Source organism: Urtica dioica, chromosome 6, assembly GCF_054948205.1.
Source record: "Urtica dioica subsp. dioica isolate 48M chromosome 6, U.dioica_male_clone48M_v1_H2, whole genome shotgun sequence".
NCBI classification, from domain to species: Eukaryota; Viridiplantae; Streptophyta; class Magnoliopsida; order Rosales; family Urticaceae; genus Urtica; species Urtica dioica.
The window spans coordinates 2295857-2305709 of NC_142761.1; the positions used below are offsets into that span (position 1 = coordinate 2295857).

General features: G+C 34.1%; 1 pseudogene; it reads left to right on the top strand.

The window, feature by feature from the left end:
* The first annotated feature begins 536 nt into the window (after positions 1 to 536).
* Positions 537 to 2323, top strand: LOC149392857 (peroxisomal targeting signal type 2 receptor-like; annotated as a pseudogene).
* Positions 2324 to 9853: the final 7530 nt, after the last annotated feature.

A 9853-nucleotide genomic window follows, 5' to 3' on the forward strand; every position in this document is an offset into this window, starting at 1 on the left:
TTCGTAGGATATATAATGGCTGTTAAGTTTGTATGAGTTTACATTTATTTAGGGGGTAATACATCAGTACAATATATATATATTCCATATATATATTCCACTTTTTTTAAGTAGACATGTACTCACTTTCTTATAATTTAATTCCCTTAATATCAATTGATCAACCTAGCTATTACAAGCTTGCGTGAAATCAACTCAACATTTAACTAAGCCGGTAAAATTCATGTGAGAACTAGGAATCATGCTGTTTCAATGTCATGTTTTATTATATACTATATATATATAGTGTATATATTATATATATATATGAGAGATCCAATATATTTGATTTGTTGCACTTAAATTTCTAAACTTTAAAAGTTGCGGGTAAAATACTCAATGTCATGATTTTGTTCCCACGTTACACTGGTTGCAGTTAAATTGAATAGCAAGACACATGTCGAAATCTGATGAGTTTGACAAATTTAAATAATTAAAAAAATCTCTCTTTCTCTCTCTCTCTCTTTCTCTCTCTCTCTCTCTCTCTCTCTCTCTACGAAAACGGCTATTCCGTGAAATTCAGCTCATTCTACAAGAACCATTTTGCCGTCGCTACCGCCTAGAACTTCGGCATCCTCGACAGCAGCCGCCTCCACGTCCTCTCCCTCTCCTCCGGCGGCGGAATCTCCAAACTCGCCACCTTTGACACCGCCAACAACATCTACGACATCGCCTGGTTCGAATCCTATGACTCCCTCCCCGTCGCCGCCATAGTCGACAGCTCCGTCAAACTCTATGACACAGCTCTCCCGCCGCCGCCAACCCCACCCGATCCTTTCGAGAACACACTCGCGAGGTCCAGTCCGGTGAGACTCGTTCCTCTCCTCCGCCTGGGACAACTCCGTCAAGCTCTAGACCGTCAACCGCCCGGCCAGCGTACACACGTTCAAGGAGCACGCGTACTGCGTCTACTCTGCCGTCTGGAATCCACAACACGTCGACGTGTTCGCCTCTGCCTCCGGCGGCTTTACTCTCCGGATCTGGGACGTGAGGGAGCCTGGCTCGACGATGATCATTACGGCGCACGATTTCGAGGTCTTGTCTTGGAATTGGAGCAAGTACGACAATTGTCGTTTGGCTACAGCTTCGGTGGACAAGTCGATCAAGGTTTGGGATGTGAGGTTGTTTAGGGTTCTAATTTCGGTGCGGAATGGGCATTCCTATGCCGAGCGGAGGATCAGATTCTCATTGCATCGGCCGACTCTGATCGCGTCGTGTTCGTACGATATGTCAGTGTGTTTGAGAGAGAGAGAGAGTTTTTTTTTTATATAAATAAAAAACTTAAAAAAAAAAAAAATTTGTCAAACTCATCAAATTTTGACACGTGTTTTACCATCCAATTTAACTGCATATGGTTTAACGGACGGTGAAACAAAAACATGACATTGGGTATTTTGTCCACAACTTTTAAAGTTTGAGAATTTAAATACAACATATATATATAGTAATTATTATGTCACTTTGCTAGTCCTAAAGTTCGTACATCATGTAAATCACAAGAAAAGATGAATACTTTATGATCCATATATATGTAGAATGAAGACCACAGAGGGTTCACTGAGTCAAACAAAAGGGAATCTTGTTTTTGGATTTGGTCGCTTTGTTGGTTAGATTTCCTCTTTCTTGTTTATTATATTTTTTTTAGGGAGAGAGAGAAAGAGAGGGAAATGCATATTATATTCTGAGTTACGGTTAAGTTTATGTTTATCCATATTGAGCAATAATGCTCTGCTATCCTATTCTTTTCTTACCCTACAACTCTTTCTCTTAGAGCCCATATACAGTTAGGCCCATTTCACTTCTCATTGCTCAAGCCTAGTTATAAGTCCAAGTCCACTATATATAACATCCATCCTGACAAAATTACCTTCTGCACTTTTTTTTCAAACTTAATGCCTTAAATATATCAAATATCTTCATCACTCTATCGATCTATAATTTCTACAGTCAGTTTGATTTTTTTTTTTTTTACTGTTTATAATTTTCAATTAATTTTTCTTTGTTGTTTATCGATCCATTTAAAATCTGGGAAAAAACATTTGAAAATTGAAAATTGAAAATGAATAAATATTTGTGGAAGTTTAAAAATTTTAGAGTATTCAAAGAATTAATATTTTAGAATGAGATATTTGTGTAACTCCCCCGTCATATATACAATGCTCATTAAGGAAATGATGAAATTACCAATAGTACTAACTCTTCAACTTTAATATTCAATTTTATTTTTTCATTGTAGATAAACTCATTCACTCAGGTTGTGAGTCATAACTTTTCATTAAGCTGAACTTAATTAGTCGTTGCATCTCCATGTTGGGTCGACGTGTTCAAAATATCGATCGATATTCATGTAAACGATCATAGATAATGTAGTTCAAAATTGAAGACAAAAATGATATCTTTAGAATTTTGAGACATTAGAATTTTTTTTATATATAAAATGGTATGTCTGTGGCTTTTCCTGTATAAAGAAAGGGTTAAAAATATTGGAATACTTGTATTTATATGTTACTAGTATTTTAGTAATCACATTTTAAAGAGAATTCAATTATTTCAAGTGATTAATTTATTTGATAGGTGTGTGGCAATAAGACAACAAGAAAACAAAAGCGTCGGTGAAAGCTGCGTCTTATCTTTTATGAATATATATCATGAAATAATAAGAGATAAAAATAATATGCGTAACCCTCAATGTCAAAATGACATTTTTCGTTGTGATCATGGAAATCTTTTGTTGGTCACAATTTGGTTAGACAAACTTATAATATATTCACAGTCAATAAAGATTTTGGCAAAAAAGAAACTACATGCTATTGCTAGTTATATAGGTAGGTCCCAAATTAGGTACGAGTAGTCAATATATGCTACATGCAAATGTGCATACAAATTATAAATAATTATTGATCTCATAAATATATTATAGCGGGATTTCAAATGCATGGTCAAGTCAAAGTATAATTGTCTCATTGACCACCGTCTTAAATTTTTCTTTTTTGTTTAATAATACATGACGAGAGTCTGTTTGCTCGAGCGGCCATTGACCAAATAATTTATAAGAATTTACAAGAATCTGATTCTTCGTAAATTTATAGCTCAGATTTTATTTTATTTAAAAAATAGTTTAACAACTTGCAGTAATTTAATGTACTTTTTAGTTAATTTAATTTTCTGTGAGTTGATATATTATATTCTTTTAGTAAAATAAAATTGGAGTTATTTTAAAAAAAAAGATGAACTATTAAATTATTGGTCTAATTAACTCAATAATTTATTACTTTATTTTTTTTTGTTATTTTTATCAACTTTTCTTTTTTTGTCTATATCATTCGTCAACTTCCAAGGAGATACTAATTATAATAAAAAAAATTTTTTGAAGGAATCGCATTTTTCCCCCTTTCTTTGTAAAATAATAAATTAGTGAAGTAACCCAAGCGAATTATTTTGGTCTGATTTAAAATTAATAATATTTTACAAATGGAGAGAATAGTTTAGAACATGGGTCTAGATTCTTATGGACACTCTAACAAAGTAGTCGATTTTTTTTAAATACTGGCGGCACCACGCAAATTTTATTAATTAACCATCACTTGTGACGGAAGAAAATCGTAGTTACAATTGATTATATATATATATATATATATATAAAAAAGCGAAAAAAAGAAAGAGATTGTAAAAGGCATAGATTACACATTTTTTTTCCCTTGCGGTAGATGTGGACGAGATGACAATTTTTAGTAGCATGATCTATGAGGCTCCATCTTGTAGGAATAGTCCAAGAAAGAGTAACCTTACTTTTCATGGAGTTGGAGATCGTTTTGGAGTCTGTTTCAATGGTCTCTCTATCTTATACCAAACATCATTCAATTTCAAGATGCTAAAAATGAGGCTCTCGAGTTCTGATTCATGGCTAGAAGATGCAACAACCTGACCTGTTTAAACATCATTGCAGCCTCGTTAATGATTTTACAAATGGTTTTCCCGTTCATGGCATGATCATCAATAAAGAATAGAGCAAGAGTAATGGATTTTTTCCTAAACTTTTTTTTTTTTTTTTTTTTTTTTTATTTTTTATCTTGGTATTCCCATTAAACCAGTTTTTGAAGAGATGTGGAATGGTATATTTCCTTGACTCATTGACGTTTTCTTTGTAGCAGTGCCATTTAGATGCATAGGTGCACCAATATTTGAAATTTTATCATCAATAGGAATGATTTTATACCAAAGCTTCCAGATAAAGAAACATTTTTTTTTTTGGGAATTTTAGACTTCCAAAGCTTGGTATTCCAGTCAAAAGTATTATTTTCAGAAGCACCAAAGAACTTTTGGAAAATGTTGGTATTTAATACCAACTTAATGGCTGATTTGTGGCAACAATTTGAGTGAGATCCACTCATCGGATTTGAATAATTCGAAGTGCTACGTATTCCTTGTAACGAGGGTATAAGATTGAATATTTGCTTGCCAAAATCGGACCTAGGATGAATGAGAAATTGATGCTCAAAGTAGGCTTAAAAGAAACACACTCATGTTATGTTGTGGAAGTGGAATTGCAAGAGTCCCACATTGTTTTGGGATGCGTGTTGTGGTAGTGTATAAATATTATCCTCTATCGTTTAGTGGATAAGCAAGTGCGAGAGAGGAGAGTGTGGGTGGGTTAACTTAACCCCTCGCGCACACACACGCGCGCCGCCGAGCCGGGCCCGGATTTCGGTCTCGGTGTCGGGCTTGGGCTTGTTTCTTATCTTTTTTATTGCAATTTTCATTTCGTATTGGGCTTGGGCCTGCGCGCCACATGCATGCACGTGGATACCACTTTGCATCAGGAAGCAAAAAGTTTGTCCGTTGAGCTTCTTTCTTCAGGCTTGTAACACCTCTTTTATTCTGAGGTAAAGAGCCATTATTGATATTTATGGCATACGTTTTTGGGAGCTGTTGCTCAGGTCTCTACGCCTATAAAAGGCAGAGCATTTCTCTCATTCGAACACACCCAGAAGTGATATTCCTTCATATTCCCTACTGTTCCTTCTCTCTCTTGTTGTTCCCAGAAACTTTTCCTTTTTTTGTCCGACTTTGGTGATAGTTCTGCTTCGGTTCTAGTTCGTTGTGCGACGTACTTTGTGGTACCATTGTTCGTCGAGTTTGTCGTTGTATCCTGGGAAGCCTTGCTCAAGAGTTTCTGTACCGGTGGGAGAGCAACAAAGCTTCAAGGAAACTGTCCAACAGTCCTCGATATTTTCCTTTCTCTTTACCTTGCATCTGTGAAAGTTCTTTATTATTTTGTTGTTCATCGTTATTTTATCTTGTTGTAATTTTTCTTTTCCCTTAATTATAATCTGTCTTTATTCCCAAATATATTGTAATATTTCTAACAAGAACTTCCAGTTATAAAATTGAGAAGTGGAGAACATACCGGACTAACTTGGGGTCCAAAGAAACCGGTCGGTATCTTCATCGAGTCTAACGATGTGTGTGAGCCGTTGGATATGCGAAGGAAGCTGAGAGCAGAGACGAGTAGTAAGAGAAGTATTGCTTATTCCATTCTTGACAGTGAGATTAATATCATCGTCAATATCTACAAGAGGTTTCAAAATTGCACCACATCACCAATTGTCTGTCCAAAAGGAAAGATTCCCACACCCTACCTTCCACTGTGAGTGTTCAGGTAGCTCAGGAATAATATTTCTAATTTTTTTCCACAGGATTTGAGCCATTTCCTTTAGCATCAGTCAGACCCTAAGCATGGTTGAAGATGCCATATTTATTCCTTCATGAACTTAGTCCATAAGCTATCTTGCGTGAGCAATTTCCAGGCCACATTTGCCATTAAGGCCTCAGCCATGTTACATGTAAGCCTTATATTCAAGCCTCCGAATGCGTAAACCTTGTAAATCAACGGTGCAACACTTGAGAATTAATGCTCGACTACAGATTATGGACTCTTTTTTGCATTAATGCTCGACTACATATTATGCTGCAAGGACTAAGTGCACCAAAGAAATCATTGACGTTACTTTTCCATCAGATCCACGAGGTTTGTAACAAAGGACAGACCTGATGTGCCACGATTTGTATATAATCTTTAGAATGGGATCGGTCATCGGTCTTGATCTTATTTTTGTCAAAAAGTTTGTTTATCAATCTCCATTAACAGAGGAAGATACATAAAGTGAGCTAAGAAGGCGTATATGGATATCTCTCGTTGCATGCTCTGATGCTCAATACCGGTCTGATTGTTAGAGAGAGAGAGAGAGAGAGATAAAAAGGTTCTGGCATAATTTGCCTAAGTTAAAGTGAACTTACCACAACCTCTAAGTTAAAAGTAGGGGTGTAATTGGGTTGATAGCACATTAAAAAAAATGATTAATTGGGTTGATAGCACATAAAAAAAAGTTTTGGTTGTAAGCAGCCCAACCAAAATCAATTTGAAACACTTGCGGCTTGGGTTGGTTACAACCCAAACTTCTTTGGATTTAATGGGACGATTCAAAAAAGAGTGCGGTTCAGTTTGGATGATCGAGTTGTTTGATTTGACGGTTGTCGTCAACACCCCTAATTAAAAGAGGTATTTTTAGATAGTCACACAGCCTAAGGACCCTAGAATTTCGCCTTGATGAAGCCTTGTGAGAGAGGAAGTTCATTCGGTGAAAGTATATCCCCGAGCAAGTGAACGACCTTGGCCGAAGAGGCTTGGGCAAATGCTTGTCACAGACAAGTGGACGTTTCGGCGGGTGGGCAAGCTCCTTAGGCGAGGAAGCGGGTCTTATCCTTAGTAAGAGGCTTGAGAAAATGCTCGTCACAGGTTAGTCGTCATTCAACGGATGCTTGCTCGGTGAAGGGAGTTTGGTCGAATGCTCCTTTTGGAAAATGCTTGTTTGACAGAAGAAAAAAAAAATACCTCGCGAAGGCATGCTTGGGCAATGACAATGTTTTGGAAAATTGAGAGAGAGAGACCATAAGACACCAATGGCTTCTTCACTTGTGAGTTCTCCTTCTGAGCAAAGGGATGTCTTCGTGAGCGTTAGTTTGGTGAAGAGACGTTCACGCGGAGGATCTTTCGGGCAAGGCAAGGGCTCATGAAAATGTGGCTTGTCGAGGCAGACTGGCCAAGCAAGACCTCGCATGGCTGCGTCTTCGATCGACTCTACTCGATTCTCAAGTGGTTGCGGTGGTGTTTCATGTCTTGCTCTCATATTTTGGAATACTTTTGCAAGATTAGCGATCATGCTCTCTTGCCTGGCGCCGAGGGTGGCCACTTGTTTTTCCGTGCGCGCTAAAAATCGACGATCATCTATTATTGGCTTTGTTATCAAGTTGTTACTAGTGTGCAAAGTCCAACTGACAGAGACACCACAACCATGATTTTCCCGAGCCATGATGACTTTCAAGTGGGGATCTCCGGGAAAAATTAGGAAGTGATGAGGTTTGTGTTTAATTTTATTGGGCAAAATATCAAATATATAAGGTGTTTATGTCATAAACCGTTGCAATCAAATACATAATGACTAAAACACACATTCTAGAAGACACAATTAAACGATCAAATTATGAAATAGAAAAAATGACATAGTATCATGAGAATATAAAAAAAAAAAAAAAAAAAAAAAAAAAAAAAAAAACCCACGTAAAACAAAATCTATTTATTTGCTGAATTTTGCTTTGTAGCACATTATTACAACATTTTTGTTTTGTCTATTATTAACTCATTGCTAAAATTGGATTATTTGGGTAATTAATATAATAGGTATGCTTTACTTTCTAAGTGAATCATTGCGGACATGCGGTGCATATATCAAGCTCTCTAGCTACGTTTCATATAAACCACAAGTAATTGTATTAAACTCTCACCACCCTTTTGATATTTTGCCAACTTTCTTACGTTGATCATTTCAATTTGTAAAGCAACTTAGTGGCAAATTTAAAAATAATTTATGTTACCTTTATGGTGTAACTTTATTATTTGTTATAGCTTAAAATAAAATATCTGAAATTTATTAAGTAGATAATTAATTATTATTTAAGGTCACAAATTAAAGGTAAAGATCCACACATGCAGAATTCTATTAATAAATTGTATTAATCTTTTGCGGAAACCAATGGAGGGGGATAAAAGGGTATACCAAGAATATTGTATAACTACCCGTGTTTATAAATTAGGATAAATTTCATCTTTGCCCCCCTGAATTATAGCATCAGTAACAACTTCTATCGTACTTTTTTTTCTTATAACCGTTCCCCTCGAACTTTTTTGTTTGTTTCAAAATAAGTCATCAGTCAAATATTTAACATAATTTAAAGGTAAAATCGTATTTTCATTTTTTTTATCATTATTAATATTAAAAATAAATATTTAAATCATATTTTTATTTTTTTTTAATCATTTTTAACATTAAAATCAATATTTAACATAATTTAGTCTCTCTCTCTCTCTTTGTTTGTTTAAAACACAAACAGACGAACATTATAATTTTTAAAGATAATTAAACAAAAAAGAATAAAATAAAATGGAGTCATTAATTCGAAGTGTTAAGGCGTTTGATTTTTTTTTTATATATACAATTTTTTTTTCTTTGTATGTGAGAGAGAGAGAGAGAGAGAGAGAGAGAGAGAGAGGATGTTTTAAATTTTTATTAGTCAATATATTAATAGTAGTATTTTGATTTAAAAAGGTATTAATAGCATATATTAAGGGTAGATTGGTAAATTATATTTCAAACTCATTTATATCATTATATGCTGACACGTGTCTAACTTTATTAAAAAATAATAGACATAAGGAGCAAAGTTAAACCATTTGTAAAGTTCGAGGGAAACAGTTGAAATAAAAAAAAAAAGATAAGATAGAGGTTATATGTGATATAGTTTAAGGATCAAAAATAAAATTTATCCTATGAATTATAATGACAAATTCCAATGTGGAAAAAAACAAAAATAAAAGATGTTATTTTTAAATTAAAATAAAAGTAAAAAAAAATGATGATGCGATAGAACATGTACATTAAGATATATCATGTAGCTAAGCCCAGCTTTTTTTATATTACCCCGCATATATTTATTCGATAGACAAAACCAACCACTATATATGAGGTCATATAAATTAATGTTGAAATGCAATGTCTTTATAGAACAAAAGTTAATCCGTGCAATTGGAATATTACGGCATGGCGTCTCAAAAGAGATTGGATATATTATTGACCTCTACAGGCATTCCAAAGGCCAACATATATATATATATATATATATATATATGTATATATATATATGTATATATTAATGTGTATAAATTTGAACCACTTCTTAGGGGAAATCGATCGAGAATATATCCATTTAATTTATGTGTACTTGACGTGACTTTGATAAGGAAATAAAAATAGAATAGTTTGTAAAGTTTGCCATGATATATATATATATATATATATATATATATATATATATATATATATATATATATATGCAGTTGGGGAATTTTCAGATTTTTATTCAAAAGTTAGTTTATATATAAGACATTAATATATCCTCCAAAATGCTACTGATTAATATATGTAATGTTTAACGTACTTGTTAATCGTGTCACAACTTTTTGTTTCAAATAAATAACTTATTTGATGACAAAAAATTTATACTTGACCAAAATCTCTACATCTATACTGTATTTTAATTATGTGGAGGATTTGGCCTCTTGTAGTACTTAAGTTTGAGATAATTTTGAATTTTCTGTCATTCCAGCAATTATGCAATCAGTAAGAGCATAAAAATAATCCTGATACATAGTGGCCACATACGCAAACGTCATAAAGATAAACTATATAGTAGTATTAAA